The sequence below is a fragment of the Ochotona princeps genome, chromosome 14, assembly GCF_030435755.1.
Source record: "Ochotona princeps isolate mOchPri1 chromosome 14, mOchPri1.hap1, whole genome shotgun sequence".
NCBI classification, from domain to species: domain Eukaryota; kingdom Metazoa; phylum Chordata; class Mammalia; order Lagomorpha; family Ochotonidae; genus Ochotona; species Ochotona princeps.
The window spans coordinates 14,279,585-14,300,313 of NC_080845.1; the positions used below are offsets into that span (position 1 = coordinate 14,279,585).

The 20,729-nt window shown below is 43.6% G+C and overlaps 1 protein-coding gene across 5 annotated transcripts in view; it reads left to right on the plus strand.

The window, feature by feature from the left end:
* The window catches only part of ASTN2 (astrotactin 2), a 980,906-nt gene that overhangs the window by 747,625 nt on the left and 212,552 nt on the right, over positions 1–20,729 (plus strand). Inside the window, exon 1 of one of the 5 annotated variants that reach the window (XM_058672829.1) lies at positions 121–222. The exons of the other annotated variants lie outside the window; for them this stretch is intronic. The gene's annotated coding sequence lies outside the window, so the exon portion shown is untranslated. Of the gene's footprint in view, positions 1–120; positions 223–20,729 lie in introns of those variants that run through there. 5 annotated transcript variants of the gene reach the window in all.

Here is a 20,729-nt window from a genome sequence, read left to right on the forward strand (position 1 = left end):
GAAACTGTACACGAAACTGTGACCTGTGTGAGTGGTCCCTCCCAAAGCCTTCACGCTTCTCAGGAAGGCTTTCTGAACCTCGGCTTCCCCATCTGAGAAATGGGTAAAGGAAGACTGAAAGGAAGGGCAGCTCCTTTGCCAAGCCTGTGACGCACCGTGTACTGCCGGTGGGTTGATCGGAGATAATTCTGTGTGTGCTCCAGAGGCCAGCAGCACAGGTAGGTAAGAGGAAAAGTGTCAGCAGCTCCTGTCCCAGCTGGTTGAAGCTATCTAGGAGCTCAAAATCGAGCCTAGCTTTAGCAGCTGGCTAGCCAGGACCCGTGCCCCTGAGGTCACGAGGGCCCGTTCAGGAGCACTGAGGAATTTGAAAAAAGGCAGGCTTGTGTTTGAAATTCCACTTAGCTGTGTTATCATGCACAAATGACAAAGCAGCAAACAAACACGGTGTCCAAACATGAGCTTGTTGTGTAGCGGCTGTTAGGCACTCCACACAACATTTGATACTCGGTAAGGCCCTAGGAGAGAGGCGGTTGGTGCCTAGGTGATTAAATATCAAAGCCACTTGCTCCTGAATGTCAGAGCCCAGATTTGAATCCACATCTGAGAATCCACCCTCTTTGTTTTATGCGATGCATTTACTTATTTATAAATATCAAGAGGGACAGAGAGAGCTTCCCTCTGCTGGGTCACATTCATGATGGCAGCAGTCCAAGCCAGGAGCCTGGCACTCAGGGTCTCTGATGTGGGTAGGAGGGGCTCCCGTACTTGAGGATTTTTTTCCCAGGCACGATGGAAGGGTCTGGACTAGAAGTGATGTAGCCAGCAATCAGACCAATACTCTGATAAAGGAAGCTAGCACTGTGTACAGTGTGCAATAATGGTCCCTGAGATAGATCTTTTAAGGCTTCTGTAATTGTTCTGCTCCTATCTTTAAAAAAAAAAAATGAGATTTGCTGCAAGGATGAACAAATTAAAAAATGACCTGTACCTAATAAACGTAATGAAAAGTTATACTGAATTGTTCTACCTTCAGGACCAACCACAGGCTTCATAATTTCAGATAATAAGGACAGTAAGAAGCTAGGCTGTCATTCTTCATAGTATCCTTTGAACAGGCCCGGAAGCTCCTATTCCTAGGTTGACATCAGCTTTGGGGATGAGGTGTGCAAAATTTCAGCAGCCAGGTCAGGAATATTTTCATTCAAAACTGGAGAAGGGGTTGCAGTTGATTTTTCTCAAGGCTGGCACCTGGTTGCTACAGATCCTCCCGTAATAGGGAAGAGAAAATGCTTGCTTCTGTTATCTTCTTGGGCTCTGCATTCTTGAGTAACTTTGTTCACTGCATGAGATCTTGGAAAAGGATGATTTCCCACAAAGCACATACCAGCTTGGACTTTAATTTATCCACTCACCTGTCATCTTTACCCGTGGACTGTGATCTTGAAGGGCAATGCATGTTTGCAGTCACATCTGTTAGCTTAGTGCGTAAAACTGCTGACAAATCATACTGAGAAATGTGACCTTAGGTAAATCATATTCCTCGTTTCACCTGCAGTTACTCGAGTTGAAAACAAATCAGTGGAGTCATTCAGGTAGGTGCTGCACAGTGTTTAAGCACCAGACACTCACAGATGTTGTCATGTATCTCAATACCCCAACAGTCCTTTAAGTAGATTTAAGTAGTTCCATGTTACAAGAGGAGGCAACTGAGGCTCAGAAAGATTAATCTGCTGATAAATGCTGCCTGGGAAGTAGTGAAGCTTTGTGCAAACCCAGGCCAGTCTGAGACATGTTTCAAAGCACCCTGTAAGGACTGTCCACATGTGGTGACGCCAACAGTCTATTTCATTGAGTAAAGTTTGTTGATGAAATTTCTGGGAAAGAAGGATAGCAGTGGTTTGAAAATTAAGGAATACATGGCAAATCCTGGCTGTTATTTCTTTGAAAGGTAGCATGACAGAGGGATATCTTCCATCCACTGATTCATTCCCCAAATGCCCAGAGCAGCCAGGTTTGGGCTGGTTCAAGCCAAAGCCATAAGACACCATCTGATCTTCCATGTGCAAGGCAGGGACTCAAGTACCTAGGTTACCATTTGTTGCCTTCCCAGAAGCATTAGCGAGAAGTGGAATTGGAAGTACAGTAGCCAAGACTTGAACCTGTGTTCCAATAAATGCAGGTGTTTCAAGCAGCAATTTAGGGTGTATCACAACACAGTCCACGTGGCTGTTATTGAGCTCCTATGTAATAATCCAGACAAGGCCAGCAGTCCCAGAGGAGTTGTTCTAAAGTTATGCTTACAATGATGGGTACCATCAGTGAGACTTTTACGATAGAATTCCAAGGATGGGAGATGAAGTGCTCAAATGGTTCCGACTTACTCTGCATTCTCAGACCAAGTGGGAGAAATAACACTCTGTGTGCTGAAAATTACACTTACCAGCCTGAAGTCTCACTTCAAAGTCAGTCTTTCCCTGTTTCTCTCTGTATATATTGCATTGTATATCCATATGTTCCATGATCTATACATATGTATTTTTAGTTTATTGCTTTATATTTGTTCGAGAGGTAGAGAGAGAGAGGTCTTTCCTCTGCTAGTTTACTCCACAAATGCCAACAATGGCAAGGCCTGGGCAAAGCTGATGCCGAAAGACAGGAACTCAATCTGGGACTCCCATGTGGTTAATTAAGTCATCGTTGCTACCTGTTAGGTTTGCATCCACAGGGAGATAGAATCCGGAGCGGAGCTGGTTTTGAATCCCAGCACTGCGATTTGAGATGAAAGTGCCTCAGCTGCTATGCTGAGTACTTACCTAAGTAGTTGTAAACAGATGTAATTTATTTGCATAACTACACACACCCATGACTGTGTGTATGGATGTTTTCCCAGCCTAAGATGAGAGTCAATGGTGCTCTAGAAAATCTAGGAATAGCTCAAGTGCGACTTAAGACATTTTTATTCTACTAAAAAAATAATACTAGGACTTGTTTGTATCTTTTTAGTGTTTAAATAACTCACCGATTAAATTAATTACCAGGCTTTCCACAGAATCTCACAGTAAAATAAGTACTCTGGGGAAATGTGTTCATTTCTTTCCTGTAGCTTTGCCTAGCCTGGCACAATATTAACATTCCTCTTGTGGACAGATATTTCCAAATACTCTTTGTGGAGTACTTTAAATACTCTTTATTCAGCATTTTAATGTAATGGTTTTTCAGTTAAGATTCAAACCACTTGTGGTGGTTTCCTAGGGCTGCTGTAACAAAGCACCAAAACAAAGTGGCTGAAGTGCAGTCCTGGATATTTCAAGTTGGGACTCAAGGTATATGATGGACAATTCTCTGTTTCTCTGAAGTTTCTGGAAAGATATTCCCTTAGCTTTTTCAGCTTCTAGAAGTTATGCAGCCTTTGCTTGGCTTGTGGCAACATGGTTTTCATCTCTGGCTTCACTTGACTCTCTTCTCCCTGTATGTCTCTGCCTTCCTGTGGCATTATGCTCCGTGTTTGTGCCTATGCCTTCTTATAAAGACACAAAGTCCTGCCCCACACTCACAGGAACTAAATTTAGCTGGCTACATCTGCAACAAACCTATTTTCAAATAAGATCACAATCTGACATATTGAGGGTTTGGCATTCAGTATATCTTTTGTGGTAAACAATTTGACTAATAGCACCTCCTTTTGAGCCAAATACTGTTTTCTTTATTTACAAAGAAGATCTCTTTCATTCTGTTTTTTTTTTAATTTGTTTATTTGCCTTATTTTCAAAGACCATAAGCAAATACAAAGCTTTTATTTGCTGATTCTCCCTCCAAGTGCCTGCAGTAACCAGGGCTGGATGAGGCCAGTGCTGGGATCCTGAAACCACTCCTGGTATCCCATAAAGGCAAGCAAAAGCTCAAATATTGAAACCATCACCTGCTGCCTCCCAGAGTGCACTGGAAGCTGAAATTGGGACTAGGACCAAGACATCCCAGACACTCCTTGATGGCACAGAGGCATCCTACATGTTTGTACCCAGTGTCACCTCTTTATTCTATTTAAAACAGAAGCAGTAATAGACAGCTTGCAGGATTGTGGGAGACAAAATGAGATACTGGATATTAAACATTTTGCCTAATATGTAATAATAATACCTTGTCTGGCATGTAGTAATGTTCATTATATTGCATTTGTTATTACTGTGATTTAATTTTTCATTATACCTCATGTAGAAAACACGAGAGCTTTGGAATCAAAACTCTGAGTATCTTGGGAAAATAGAAACAGTGATTTGATACCCAGCTGTAGACAGCTGCCTAAGTTGCATGTTTTACGCTTGCCTAGAAACAATGAAAAGCAGGCAACAATTAGTGAGCTTTCTGGGCCTGGTTAATGCTATGTTTGTGTTAACTACACCAGTATGCCAGCGTAGTTGCCTCTTTTTTTTTTTTAAGTGACCAATGAAGCCACTGCACTTGCAGGTAAATGAGGGGTGCTGAGACCAGATGGTTTGAAGGAGAAAAATTGGAGGACCTTTCTGGCTCAGACCAATGTACCCACTCATGTAGGAGACCTGAGCTGGGTTATTTAGCATCGACCAGTGCCCAGCAATACACATGAAGGATGGAGCTGGGACCCTGCCTGGGAGGGCTAGTCCACAGTACCCACTAGTGAGTGCCAGGGCAGGCGGTAGGCCTCATTAGGTTGGACCATGATACTAACTGGCACATGAAAGAACCAGGTCTGGGTCAGATTCTGTGAGGAATCTGTGGCCTCACCCTGTGGGACTGCAATACCCACTGGTTTCCTCAAAAGCTAGGGGTGGTAAGGAACCAAGCTTGGCATGACCATGGAACTCACCTACACTCATGGGTATTGGGGTTAGGAGGAGGCTGGGATGGTCCATGCTACCGCACCTGCAGGCATATCCAAGTATTGGATGTGCGCTGGCGAGGCTGCAGCATCCACCAGCACATGCAGAGATTGGGACTGGGGGCAGTTAGGGGCCTATCACCCTCTTGCACATGAAAGATCCAGGTTTTGTGGGGCCTGGGGCCTTAGGCCCTCCTGTGCAATGGATACCCAGTCTGTGAGCCCTGGGGGATTAGGGGACCTGATGTAGCCCAGGTTGCCTGGCCTGGGTCCTTTGGCCTGCCTGCTTGGTGGGTGCTGGGTCCATGACCCCTGGGGGCCAGGGTCCGGTGGGGTCTGGTGGCCCTGGTCGCTTGGTCTGGGCCCTGTGGCCTACCTGCAGAGTGGCTGCCAGTTCCATGAGCCCCAGTGGCGGAGTGTCTGATGGGGCCTTGGTCCCTTGGCTTGGATCCATCCCTTGACTTGTCTGCGTTTTAAGTGCTGAGTCCATGAGCCCTGGGGGTGGGGGTTCCAGTGGAGCCCGCATTGGGTGGTCAGGGCACCAATGGCACCAGGCAAAGTTCACTGGCCATGTGGCATTGCCTTTGTGGGGGTTTGGTGTGTGGGTTTGCAGGGGGTCTGGAGGATGGCACAAGTTGGACCATGCAGGGACAGGAGGGCTCATGTCCAGGCTTGTTGGTCTGATCATAGAGTGCATGTGTCAGAACTGGGCCTCCTCAGTGGAAAAGATGTAGCTGTGGATGACAGCCCACTGGGATTTGCAGAAGACATCTGGTACCATGGCAGAACAAATTAGATAACTATCCCAGCCAAGTGGTGACAGCAAATATCTGGACACATGGAGACTGTAAAGGTTGACTATGTCAGCCAACATACATTGCAAAGATTTCTTTATTCTTGGATCGGCAAGATTGACAGCATTTTCAGAACTATCAAAGCCAGTTAAGCAGAACCCTTGGAGCATGCTCCACATTGGGGACCCTGGGTTGATATAGGGTGGTTGTTCCCCATCCCTGTGTACTGGGGCAGTGAGGTGGCTAGATGCAGCTTCTCTCCTTATCTCCTTCCTTCACCCAGATACAGGAAGAAGGAAAAAAGAAAAATTGGAAACAATATTCTCACCCACTTTCCGTAACCCTCGATCTTTCCCACCATGATCAACTATGTAAACATCATTTAAAAAACAAAGAAATAAGCAAACAAAAACCAAGTTTCAAAGTAGGCCTAGTGTGTGGGAACTTGAGGTACTCTCCTAGTGGACTGTAGCTCCCTCTCGTGGGCATGAGAGTCAGGGCTGGGTATGGACCAGGCTGGGCAAGGCTCCTGGACTTGTCAGCAAGTGTGTGGGCTGCACCGGGGGATGGATCATGTAGGGCCAGACCAAACTGTAGCACACTGGCATGTGCAGGAGCCACGATGGGATGTGGGACATGCCGGGCTAAGCTATCACACCTGCTGGTTTGTGTGAAAGCCAGGGATGGTGGCTACTGGGCAGAGCTAGACTGCAGCACCCACCAGCTAGAGTTGGGAGTAGGAGTGAGCCGGGTCAGGCCAGGTGGCAGCATCCGAGGGCACGGACTGAGATAGAGGGTAGGCCAGGCTGAGTCAGAGCACCACTGGCACGTGCAAGAGATACGGCTGGGAGCAGACCTGGTAGAGGACCTAAAGGGACACCCGTGGTGGGATGAGGTTCCCCCTAACTGGGTAGAGTGCAAGGGAATGGGGGAAGGCTGGACTAAACATGGCTGCAATATTCCTCAGCATGTATGTGGGCTGGGTCTGGAATGTGCTAGGCTGCAACAACTACTTGCACTTTTGAGAACCAGAGTGGATGTGGGACAGGCTGGGCTGGCTCTTGGTACCCACTGATCCACATGAGAGCCAAGTCAGGGGGTGAGCCAGGCAGGGCTGGGCTGTAGCATCCACTGGAAAGAGCTGGAATGGGTGTGGCCTGGTCTGACGAGGCCTCGTACCTGCTGGTGAATGTCAGGAGTGGTTGTGAGCCAAGTCAGGATGAGCCACACACCCACTGGAATGCATGAGATCTGTGATTGGGAACTGGTCTGCTGGAGGAGCTTGGGGAACTTCCTTGTTAAGATGTAGCCCTGGCTGGTGAATGCAAGAAGAAAGGTTTTGGGCAGTCCAGGCCAGGCCAGGCTACAGTACCAGTTAGAATACATGTGTCAGGTCTGGAAGCAGACCAGGCTGGGCCAGTGTGCAACATCTGCTGGTACGTGCAAGAGTCAGGATAGGGTGCCACTCCAGGTTGGGATGCAGCACCCATCAGTTCACATTAGGACCAGGACTGGCAATTGGCTAGACTGGTCTAGGCTGCAGCACCTATCAGTATGAGCTGGGACTGGGGACAGGCTAGGTGAAGCCAAGCTGCAGCAGTACTTGCAAATGCTGAGGTGAGGTGAACCATGACAGACTGGGTCTGAGCACCCACTGGCACATGCAAACCTGGTAGGGGATGGTGAGGGGGCTTTGCTGGGCCATTGCTCCCATTGATGAGCATGACAGCTGGGACTGAGGGCAGACTGGGCTGGGCAGGGCTGCAACACCTGATGGCCTGCATGTGAGCTGGGTTTGGGAGAGGGCCCAGTTAGGCCAGGCCACTGCATCTGCTGGCACATGTAAGGGTCAGGATAAATATGGGCCAGCCTGGCTTTGCTCTGGCATCAGCTGGCACGTGCCAGGACTGGGAACTAATCATGTCAGGCTGGACCACAGTACTCCATGGAAAGTGTAAGATTTGGGAATGGGCCTGGTAGGGAAACTGTGGCATTCCTCTGCTCCCACTGACATGCATAAGAGCCAGAGCTGGGAGCAGACCAGGCTACACAAGGTGGCAGTAAGCATCAGCGTATGTGAATGGGTGGCAGGGTAGGGTGGGCTGAGCTAAGCTGCAAAACCCATAGGTATATACGGGAGCAAGATTGGGATACAGCATAAACTGGACTAGTCTGTTGTACATACTGGAATACTCAGGAACTGGGGCCAGGGACAGGCCTGATGGGGATTATTTGGGGTCCCCCTAGCTAGGCTGCAGTTACCACTGGTGTGCATAATGGCCAGGTCTGTTGCAGGCTGGGTTGAGCTGGGCTGCAGCACTCACCAGTTTGCATAGGGCGTGGGATTGGGATGGAATTAAACAGGTAATTACAGTCAGTACTGCATGCATAGTCTGATGTGGGCGATGAATTGAACTGGACCCTGCACTGGCTGACAAATGTAAGAATTAGGTCTGGGGCCCGGTGGCGTGGCCTAGCGGCTAAAGTCCTCACCTTGAACGCCCCAGGATCCCATATAGGCTCTGGTTCTAATCCTGGCAGCTCCACTTCCCATCCAGCTCCCTGCTTGTGGCCTGGGAAAGCAGTTGAGGATGACCCAAATGCATTGGGACACTGCACCCGCGTGGGAGACCCGGAAGAAGCTCCTGGTTCCCGGCTTGGGATCAGCGCAGCACCTGCCTTTGTGCTCACTTGGGAAGTGAATCATTGGATGGAAGATCTTCCTTTCTGTCTCTCCTCCTCTCTGTATATCTGATTTTGCAATAAAAATAAATTTTTTAAAAAAGAATTAGGTTTGGCATCACCCCAGGTGAGATTTCTTGGGGGATCCCTGCACTGGACCATTGAACTCAAACCTCTGGCCACAGGGAAGATCACAGGATTTTTGGTCCAACCTCGGGCCACATGAAAGAGTTGAGACTGGATCTCCTTCATTGCTGATGCCTATGCAGTAGAGAGCATGCCAGGTGCATGTGGAGAAGAAAATGGCCAGTTCATTTAGGCCTGCAGAGGATGGTGAGTGCCATATCAGAAGATGGAGAACAGAACAGGTCCAACAACTCTCCTGGCTGAGCTTTGGCAGTGAGTGTCTGGATGAGTGGATGCACTGGGGTGGATTCTGTTGGCCAGTGGATCTTGGAAAGATTTTCTCAACCTTGGAGTAACAAAACCAACAGCATCTCAGAACTATCAAAATCACTCAAACAATACTCTTGGAATATTCTTCTCAACATCGAAGTTCCTAAGGTGCTATGAAGTGGGCATGCCCTGTCCCCAGGTACTAATGTAGTTTGGCAGCTGGGAACAGTCCCTTCCCCATCCCTCCTTCATTCCCCTTCCCCGCCTTCATACAGGAGAAAAGGAAAGAGAAGATTGGAAGCATTTGTCCCACCCACCCACCCACCCACCCACATTCCCCATGCCCTGACCTTCTCCATCCTGATCAGTAGTCCTCTTGGACGTGCATTCCTGCCAACTATGTAAACAACATTAAAAAGAAAATAACACTATTTAAACAAAAGCAAACAAAAAGGTGATTTGAAGTAATACTTCTCTGGGGGTGGCATTGTGGTGCATTAAGTTAAGCCATTTCTGATACTTTTGAGTGCTGGTTCAATTCCTCTCTGTTCCACTTCTGATCCAGATCTCTGCTAAAGAGCTTGGGACAAAGCAGCAGAAGATGACCCAAATAGTATCCCTTCTACCTTTGTGGGACACCCAGATGGAGTTCCAAGCTGCTGGCTCTGGCCTGGACCTTGTCTGCTCTAGCCATTTGCAACTACTGGGGAGTGAACCAGCAGATGGAAAATCTCTGTTGCTCTCACTTTGTGTGTGTGTGTTTCCCTTCCTCTCTTCCCCATAACACTGCCTTTCAAGTAAATAAGTACCCACCAGTTTTACTTGTGTATGTTCATCCATAATCAGTTGCTCATATAATTTTGTAACTTAAAATAACTCATATGGATTGCCCACAGTTTCTGTGAGTCAGGAATCCAAGAACAGCTTTGCTGTGTGCATTGTGTCACAGTATCTCACAAGGCTGCACCAGAGGTGGCCATGACCACGGTCTCATCCAAGATCAGTGATGCAAACTGTTGGTAAATGCATTTCCTTGAGGTTGCTGGGCTGAGCAGCCAGGCTGCCCTCAGTTTCTTGCTATGTCAGTTTCTCTAATACTCATCTGTTTCTTCACACCCCTCAAGAAGGTTGTGCTCACATGACATAATCAATTGTAATTTAATCTGAAAAAAGACATTGCTTCCGATGCTAGATTCTGACGATTAGGAGGAAGATGTTTCAGTGGAGGCTATAAAAGGTAAAGGTTTTGAGAGGTATTTTATAGTTTTTTTCTCTCTTGCCCTGTTGCAGTTCCTCCGTTTCTCTACCTCCTATGTTTACATCTTCTGAATTTTTTTTGTTTTACTTTTCAAAGAGTATTGAACACATTCAGTGGAATTTGTGGCTACAATTCTAACAAAATGATGACAGTCCCCTTCTCCGCTTCTTCCCCTCGCTCTCCTCCCCCTCCTTCTTTCCTCGCTTTTCCTTTGACTTTTGAGATAGCATAGTTTACATTTTCGGTATGGAAAAAGGACTAATAATATTTCATGAAATGAGAAGTTTAACAAGTAAAAAATGAAAACACTGGTTTAGTCGGACTAGAGAAAATGGCTGTGAGCAATAATAGAGTAGAAAAATGAGCATTTGACTGATATACAGCAAATTATGGTGTAATCAAGATCATTAAAACTGTAGTAGTATAACGTTCCTAATGATTGGTTTGACAAAGGTGTAAAGCTAAGTTTTACCGAATTGTGTTTTCAGTGATACTGATATATGCAGACATTTTTTTCTTTTTACTTGTTTATATATTTTTTAAATTTTGGCTTCCACGTGTACAGAAGAACATACTGTGTTTGTCTCTCTGTGTTTGGCTTGTCTCACCCAATGTGGTATCCACCAGATGACACCATTTTACTACAAATGGTAGAATTTCATTCTTTTTATAACTAAATAACATAAATATGCTTGTATATATCATATCTTCTTTTATTCATTCATTTGCTGATAGACACTTGGTTGAATAAAAATTTGGGTCGTTGTGGACATTATTATAAATATGGTGATGCAGGTATCTTTGATTCATCACGTTCAAGTCTTTTAGGTATATTCCCAGTAGTGGGATTGCTGGGCCACATGGCAAGTAATTTGTAGTTTGTTTTTAATTCCCACACTGTTCCCCACAGAGGCAGCACTGCTTGGCATTCCCACCAACAGTGTGTTAGTCTCTTCTTTTGCCCACATAGTCCCCTGTATTTGTGACTGTCTGTGTTTTAGGTTTTAGCCCTCCAGTCAGGGGTGAGGTATTCTTCTTCGTTTTGATTTGAAGCTCCCTGAGGACTAGTATGTTGAGCATTATTTCATACATTTGTTTGCCCATTTCTTCTTTTTCTGTTGTTGCTATTTCTTCTATTTAGGACATTTATTGAATTCTTTTCCTAGTTCTTAACTGGATTGTTTTGTTTTTAAGGTGTTTTTAAAATTGCTGATATTTTTGGGATAGTATTTGGGATATCCTTTGTCAGATAGGTGGTTTGCAAGTATTTTTCCCCATCCTGTTGGATATCTCTTCATTGTATTGATCCAAAAAGCTTAGGTGTTTCATGCTGTGCCATTTGTGTTGTTTTGATTTTGCTGCCTGTGCTTTGGAGGTTGTAGCCAGGAGGTCATCCTCTGCGTGAATGTCTTAGACTGTTTCCCCCTACATTTTCTTTCTGCAGATTCCCAATCTCAGGTCTTCAGTTTAGGTCTTTGATCTATCTAAGGTTTCTGGTATGTGGTGAGGGGAAAGGATCTAATTTCATATATGCATACACACGCATACACACACACACACACACACACACACACACACACACACACATACAGTTTTGGCCAGCACCAGTTGTTGAAGAGATTATCTTTACTGTATGATCTGAACTATTTTGTCAATTCAGTTGGTATTCTTATACTTATCCTGCCCATCTACACGTCTATTTATAATTTTTCCTGAAATTCTAGCTGTAATCTAAGCTGTATTCAACCTCTGTGTTTCTCAGTCTTGCCTCTCATTTATGGTATGTGCACAGGAGATGTTGAATTCAATTTAAATTTAAGGTGTAAAAAAGCAATGAAGGAGCTAATTTTATCTACATCCTTTGTTTATATGTATATACATGTAAATGTGTTCAGAATCTAAGCTGTTCATACATATTTATGATAATTCTAGTTATCCAACAAGTGTTTTATCTCCAGGAAATATAAATTATGTGTGTTTCATTTACCTAATATGGAAAATAGTTGAAGTCTTCTTGGTGGAATGCCTTTATAGTGGTCAACTGGCTATATGAAACTTTGTCAGGTTGACAAACCTATCTTGGAAAATTTAACCATCAAAATAAGAATATGTAAATACTCTTGTGCAGGGAAATTTTTTCACCTTTTTTTCAGTTGATTTCCTTGAGCTGATATGAAAATAATTTGTTCAGAAATGTGAAGCTCTATTTTAATATCATATACATTTATGCTCATTATCTAGACTCCACCAGTCTTTATAATCATTTGAGCTCATGTGGGTAGTTAAAGGTCAGCAGTGATCAAACACTGCCCGGTGGCTTCATGCATGTTAGTAGCACTGAAGGCTGGCACAGAGAACATTCCCTGTGCAGTGTCTCCAACCTCAGCTAAATTCCATGCCCGAAGAGGACTGCTGCCTAACTGCTCCCTGGCTTTGTTTCTGCTAGGCCCCACGATGCTGTCCTAGTCCCAGATCTCTCGTCTGTTCCTGGCTACAGGATTGCAGCCAGCTTTTCTTTCTTTGGTGTCTGCTATCATCCACTCCTGTTGCCTGACTACAAAGAGACAGCCTCCTTTGATCAACTCCTCGCCCTTTCTCCGTATTTGTGTGTGTGTCACTGTTTACCTATTATGGCTAAAAATAGGAAATACATTATTAATATTTCAAAACTGTAATACACAAAAAACAATTGGAAAACTGCAATTCACTAAAATGAAAGACTTTTACTTTGCAAAAGACAATGTGAAAATGATGCCAGCTCTCAGCCTGGGAGAAAGTATTTACACAGGTCAATCAGATCAAGAATGTTAGTCACAATTTACAAAGAACTTTTAAGACACAGCAAGAAGAAATCAAACAGCCTGATTAATTAAGAAAAAAAAATGGACCAAAGACCTTAACAGATGCATCACCAAAGAAGGTATACAGATGCCAAATACGCAAACACATTAAAAAAATATTCTACTGGGGCAGGCAAGGTGGCTCATTCGGCTAATCCTCCACCTGCAAGCATCAGCATCCCATATTGGTGCTGGTTCTTGTTCTGGTTGCTCCACTTTCCTTCCAGCTCCCTGTTTATGGCCCGGGAAAACAGTTGAGGATGTCCAAAGCCTTGGGACCCTGCATCCACGTGGGAGTCCTGTAGGAAGGTCCTGGCTCGACTGTAACCATCATGACCATTTGGGGAGTGAACAGTAGAGGGAAGATCTTTCTCTCTCTGTTTCTCCTTCTCTCTGTAAATCTGCCTTTCCAATAAAAATAGAATTAAATTAGTTATTCTTAAAAAGATGTCATTCCTCTTCTGTCATCAAGGAGCCTCAAATCAAAACAGTTGCCACTTTTCACCTGTTAGAATGACCCAGATTCAGAACTGACAATATCAGGTGTTGATGAGGTGGTGAATCAACAAGAAATCTTTATTCATTGCTTCTGAAAAAGCAAAATGGCTCAGCCACTTTGGAAGAGAGAGCTTGAAAGTTTCTTTCAAAACTAAATGCATCTTATTGTGTAGTCTAGCAGTTTTGCTTCTTTGTATTTACTAAGCATTAAAAACATACATGCAACACACACACACACACACACACCCCTACACTTGGACATCTGTAGCAGCCCTATTCATAACTGCCAAAACTTGGGTGCAACCTAGATTTCCTTCAGTATGTGAATTGACAAATTAGCTGTGGTTCATTCAAAATACCAATTCAGTCTAAAAAGCATTGAGCTGTTAAGTTGTAAAAATTCATGAAATAACTTTAAATGCATATCAAGTAAAGAAAGAAGATATTCTTCAAAGGGTACTACTGGAAGGTCCAATAATATGATATTCTTGGAAAAGAACAACTCTAGAGGCCTTAAGAAGCTCAGAGGCTAGGGTATGGTAGCCTAGAGGCTAAAGTCCTCACCTTGAACATGCCAAAAATCCCATATGGGCGCAGGTTCTAATCCTGGCTGCTCCACTTCCCATCCAGCTCTCTGCTTGTGACCTGGGAAAGCAGTCAAAGATGGCCTAAAGCCTTGGGTTCCTGCACCGGTGTGGGAGACCCTGGAAGAAGTTCCTGGCTCCTGACTTCGGATTGGCTCAGCTCTGGCCATTGCGGCCGCTTGGGGAGTGAATCAACAAGCAGAAGATCTTCTTCTCTGTCTCTCCTCCTCCCTGTAAATCTGCCTTTGCAATAAAAATAAATAAGTGTTTAAAATAAAGAAAGATCAGTGGTTGCCAGAATTACAGGTACAAATTGGGATGAAAAGGGTGAGCACAGGATATTTTTAAGGCAGTGAAACAGTATGTATGGTGCTATAGTCATGAATTCTTACCATTATACATTTGTTCAGGTACATAGAAGATGCACCTCCAACAGTGACCTCAAACTGTGGGCTGAGTGATTACGATATATATATGTATGTTAATCTGTTATACCAAGCACCCTGCTATAGCAGGAATGCTACTAATGGCGGAAGTTATGCACCTGTAGGTGCAGAGGATAGATCCGAAGTTTCTGTTCTTATCTCTAAAATCTTCTGTGAATCTAACAACTCTTTAAAATTTTTGAGAAAATAATGTAAGTGAGCATGCCTTTATAAGAAAGACAACAGGGCCCGGCAGCATGGCCTAGCGGCTAAAGTCCTCGCCTTGAACGCCCCGGGATCACATAGGGACGCCGGTTCTAATCCCGGCAGCTCCAATTCCCATCCAGCTCCCTGCTTGTGGCCTGGGAAAGCAGTCGAAGATGGCCCAAAGCTTTGGGACCCTGCACCCGTGTGGGAGACCCGGAAGAGGTTCCTGGTTCCCACCTTTGGATCGGTGCAGCACACCGGCCCGTTGCGGCTCACTAGGGAAGGGAAACATTGGATGGAAGATCTTCCTCTCTGTCTCTCCTCCTCTCTGTATATCCGGATTTCCAATAATAATAAATCTTGAAAAAAAAAAGAAAGACAACAGCATATACTCTGCCCTCACCCTACTTCGCAGCAATAATTGCCTTTGCCATCTTTGTCTAATAGTTCTGGCATCCGCGTTCATGTTGTGATAAAGAAGAGAAAATGCTGTAGTGATCCTCCGAGTGCTCCTTACCTGCCAAAGTGTGCTGTCAACGTTTTGCCAATTTTGCTTCAGTTGTTGCTCACCTCCGATGTGCTTTCTGCTGCTGGAGTCTTAAAACAATCCATGACATCACATCATTCCTCCGATAAATATATCAGTATTTAACAGATAGTTATTTTAATCTCAGCATTATTATCAAATCTAGTAGTTCATATTCAAAATTTTTAATTGCTTCAACAGTATATTTTTATAGGCAGTATGCTTAATTAAGAACCAAATGTCTGTACTTTGTACCAAGCATATTTTAACTGGTTAATTTTACCCATGCTATTATTTACTGAGAAACATTGGCTCACTTGTCTTTTGGAATTTTTCACATTGCAGATCTAACTATTTCTTTTTCTTAAAATATTTATTTTATTTTCATTACAAAGTCAGATACACACAGAAGAGGAGAGACAGAGAGGAAGATCTGTTCTTTACTTCACTCTCCAAGTGGCCGCAACAGCAGGAGCTGAGCCAACCCGAAGCCAGGAGCCAGGAACCTCTTCCGGGTCTCCCACACAGGTGCAGGATCCCAAGACTTTGGGCTGTTCTCGACTGCTTTCCCAGGCCACCAGCAGGGAGCTGGATGGGAAGTGGAGCAGCCAGGATAAGAACCGGTGCCTATATGGGATTTTCGGCATGTTCAAGGCGAGGACTTTAGCCTCTAAGCCACAGTACCGGACCCATAACTGACTATTTCCTCATGGTGTTGTTTGTTACTTCCAGGGAATTTTCAGTTTTTTTCAGTCTTGCTGGCTTCTTCTGTACCATATTGAGCATTATGGACACTGTATAGTTATCAAAATATTAAAAGTATGGTATCGCAATATATGTACTCCTTTATTAATGTCAAGACCTGGTAGAGTTTAATAAGGATCCTAATTTCCAAACAATGCCAAACAAATTATTTCTTGATATTTGTAACAACTGTAATAAGATGAGAACATGAGAATCCCATTAGGTCTAATACTATTGTAGTTTGTTTCCTGTACTCCCAATATTAAGGAAATGCTAAGTTGCATGGATAGAATACTGAAAATAAAGTTGTATATTTTTGTGTAAACAGTTTCACAGGCCTCTAAGTTCTGTCTGTAGGCCCAAGGAATACCGGCAGAACTGTGTACTTTCTGTACCATCATATCAGAACCACGTAAGGTCTGGTGGGTTATGACAGGTCAGCATATTCAGTTTCTATCAGTCTTAGCCATTCAGTGAAAGTTTTCCCATCAGCCTTTATCCTAACAGGCTAGGATTCATTGATAGTGGTTGAATTGATCTGTTATTTTATTAGAGCTTATAAAAGGATAGTGTTATAATTTCTCATTGTTTTTGTCTTTCTCCACAAATATATTTGTGGTGCTCTGAAGCTCTATTCATGTGATAAATCCACGACCAAAGCTTTGATACATTTTCAGAATAAGGTTAAGGCCTCTTAAGAATTTCTGGTGACTAGTGAATTTTGTTTATTTATTTCTGTATGCCTTTTGTCTTGTCTTTAATTTTATCTTTCACTTTGATTTTGGTTTTAACTTAAGGAACATTCTGCATCAATGGAAATTTATTTGTTTTTTTTTATAGATTTCCATCAGCTAGTATTATTGTGCTGTAAAAATATATTGTGCCTATAAAGATGTTATTATTGATACCATTAAATGTTCCTGGTTATCTCAGATATATGACCAAGTAGGAGGAATAGGTGTTTGGTATAATGGTTAGAACATCACTCAGGACACCCGCCTCCCACAGTGCCTGTGTTTGAGTCCTGGCTGCACTTCTGAGTCCAGCTTTCTGCTGATGTGTACCCCGAAAGGCAGTGCAGTGACTAAAAAATTACTGTTAATAGCATTGTTTTAACAACATAGTTTTATCCTTAAAATACACAGAGTCAAGTGCTTGACACAGTGGGATCTCACATTTCCTAACCTGGTGTTCTTTGCTAGCCACGAGATTTGAATCTCATGGAATTCTCATTGGATTGAAATTATTACAATCTCATTTTACAGCTGAGGAAAAAGAGGTTCTGAAATGCAATAGACTGTAGCCAAAGACCAGCAGACAGTGCAGCGCTGGACTCCAAGGTTCATTTCCTGTGCATTGGAGCTCAGACTCTGATTAACAGGAGGCTTGCCTTCTCTTTGGTAAAATGTGATTCTTCTACTTAAAGAGTAGGCTTTAAACTTACCCCTCAGAGAGGGATTCCAAGATGAGCTCTTCTCAGTTTCTTTTTCCTTCTTCTCATCACTTCTTAGATTGGGGGGGAAGGATGATTTCAAAACAGGGTTTGGAATCCATGGAGACGCTAATGGCCTGACCTCATCTAACCTAAGCTGGCAGCTTTTCAACTACATGCACAATTGGCAGCACAATCCCAGAAGTGCAGTTATCACATAGCAGCTAGCTTGAGTTTGGGTACTAGTTCTTCCATATTCTATCTGAATGATCTTGCACAATAACTTAACTAGTTCCCTGTGGTGTAAAACATCAATAATGTTGGTATAGAGATCTTGGATTATTTAGAGGATTTAGGAGAAGCACAAGCCAATGAAGAATTTCTAATTCTGAGGCCTTAAGAATATTGTGAGACGTTTTTCATTATTTTGTGGCTTTTCATTTAAGGGAATGTACAGTAACTGTGCAATAGACCATCATATCCAGGTGTGAGGATACAATTCAGTATGCATCTCCAGCTCCAGATCAAAAATGGACTCCCAATGAAACTCTTAAATATATCTTGACAACAGGATGCTGGATTGTCTGGCATGTCCTTGCCTACAATGTCAGAATACACTTAAATAGCAGAATGATGGACTTATAATTGTTTAGGAAGGACTATATTATTGTAATCTGATAGAGGAGATCATAACAGGGGATTGAATAGAGAAATCGCAGAGTCTATTGAACTGTATCATAAAATAATAATAATGATAATAATAATAATAATAATACAAAAAGAGCCTCCCGAGAAGTCATCTATTCTGGATGGATTATCAATCTAGCTGGATTGATAAGACTAGTAAAAACGGACAACTCATGTCTGGTATAGACCTCACTATAACTTTGTGTTGTCAGCAGTGTTAGTTTTATATATAAAAACTGTGGGCTTTTAGAGAGAAAGTAACTTGTCTATGATCACTTGATGGGATGTGGCCATAAATTCCTTTGTATGTGAGTTTGGAATAAAAGTGCTCCTCTACTTGGATTAGTTTTACAGGCACAGTAGGTAGAGCCAAGTAGAGACTCAGTGTCCGCCTACCCGCTTGCTTTGCCGTTGTCTTGCAAGGCCCAAACTTACATAGCAATGCACAGGTGTCCTGGTCACGTGCTTAACTTTGACTAAACTGAAAATAAAACCCAGAACAATCTTGCATTTAGGTAATATCCTGTGCACTGCCAACAGGCATATATTTCTTTCTATGACCTTTAAGATCCTGTTTTCTCTATTCTCTTCTTATATATCTCCACTCTGTTTTTTTCCCTTCTCAGCTGATACACGAGTACCTGAATGATGCAAACCAAACGACTTATTATTCATCTATCTTACCTCCCCAGTGCCCAGCCTCAAACCTGAACAAGCCTTCCCAGAATTGCTTATTCAGAATCCTTTCAGTCACTGCACGAAGCTCCTTTGCTTCACAACGAAGCCTTCACTGTCTTCCCTGCCACCCTCCGGGTTTACTTACCTTGGTCTCATTTCCCAGGAGCAATCATTGTAAGCAAACACTAGAGGGCAGCAGGAGCTCACACATGGCGTTCTTAGCCTCAAGACAGCCAGCGTCTGCCTGTCTTAATTGGAAAGACTAAGGGATGAGTTTCAGTCTGATTACTGACAGTGGCCAATGCATCAACCTCCACTAGGCTAAGGGACAGTGTCGGGGTCACTCTCTCACAGACACCATGGTCCTCTGCAGAGATGACCTGCTTTGACTTAAAAGACAGGTAATCCCTTTAAGGTTATAGTTGATCCCTTTGGATTTCAATTCCCTCATCTGTGAAAGGGGTCAACTCTCTCTGCTTTGTAGGGCGATGATGAGAACTGTATGAAATCTTAAATGTAAATCAGCTCATTCAGCTGTTTGATCTTTAGAACAGTTGAGTGAGGGATTGGTAGGTCTCATTTTACAAATGAGAAACTGGAGGTCAGAGTGCTAAAGTGGCTTGGCTACAGGTTTGAATCCAGTACTCTGATATATTGGCTTTGAACTTAAGCACTCAGTTCTGCATTGGTCTTCCATGTTCTAATAGAGAGCGGGTAGTTAGAAGAGAAATCCCTGACAAGTGTCAGAGGCTACCAAAATGATTCCTAGTGATGCTCTGGATATAAAATATTAGAAACTCTGTACTGGGTTCTGTTTATGCTGAGTTCTCTAAGAACGTATCCTAAATGATCCAAGATTGGTGTGCAGAATATTGTTGACATTTTACATGTGAGGGAATGCAGCTCCAGAGAGGTTAAATGAGCCAACGTGTAATATATGCCCCGTTGGGGTTGATGAATTGTGCATCACGTGGTCATGGGATGCGGTGGAGAGGACTGCCAAGTTAGGTGAAATGAGAAGACGCTTTGTACACCTATTTACTTCTTTTAAAAAAATCTCCCCCTGTTGGGCCCAGCGTGGTAGCCTCATGGCTAAAGTCTTCGCCTTGCAAGTGCCAGGATTCCATATGGGTGCTGGTTTGTGTCCCAGCAGCCCTGCTTCCCATCCAGCTCCCTGCTTGTGGCCTTGGAAAGCAGTTGAGATGGACTAATACCTTGAGACCCTGCAACCGCATGGGAGATCCAGAAGAAGCTCCTGGCACTTGGCTTTGGATCAGTGCAGCTCTGGCCATTGTGACTACTTGGGGGATAAAATTAACGGATATGAAATCTTCCTCTCTGTCTCTTCTCCTCTCTCTATATTTAACTTTCCAATAAAAATAAATACATCTTCAAAAAATTCTCTCCTGTTGCTTGTGTTTGCAGTTCCAGATGTGATCACACACACACACACACACACCGATCAAAAGTTGCCCCACTGTTCTTGGGATGGGGATGTTATCTACCTCGTCAGTTGGTTAATCTTGCTTAGTATGATCCCCAAGTGGGAGAGAGGCAGCCTCGAATACTGCAGTAAGGCATCCAAGTAGCAGCAAGTGTGTAACTCTGGGTTTGAGTTCGATGCTTAGAATAAGAAATTAGTTTCCTAATTGGAGCTGCCTTTAATAGACTCTTCCACAATAGGATCACATCTCTCAAATAATAATGGGGATAATGATACTGAAAATTTTCTAGAGAGAGAAAATACGTACACGAAAGTGAACCATGGAACTGTCTAGGAGTAGGTAGACTGGTTGCATGCTGGGTGATGTGGGCTCTCTGAGCTAGCACGTGTACATTAATGCTTATGATTGTGGTAATAGATTGAGATAATGGGTTAAGGTCTGATTAACATCAAAGCAAAGGCTCATGGAAAATGAAGTCAGATATGTTCATCTGTGCATTGATTCGCATGTTTACCTCCAGTTTGTTACTGAGTTATCACACAGTGAACTCTTTGGTGGAGATACAACAACTAAGACCTGTTGCGGTCTTTGCTCTGCTACAGTTCACAGTTCAGTGCAGCCGGGCATTTACTTAGCTCGTAAGTGAACTAGATTTAGAGTGTCATGTACTAGAATGAT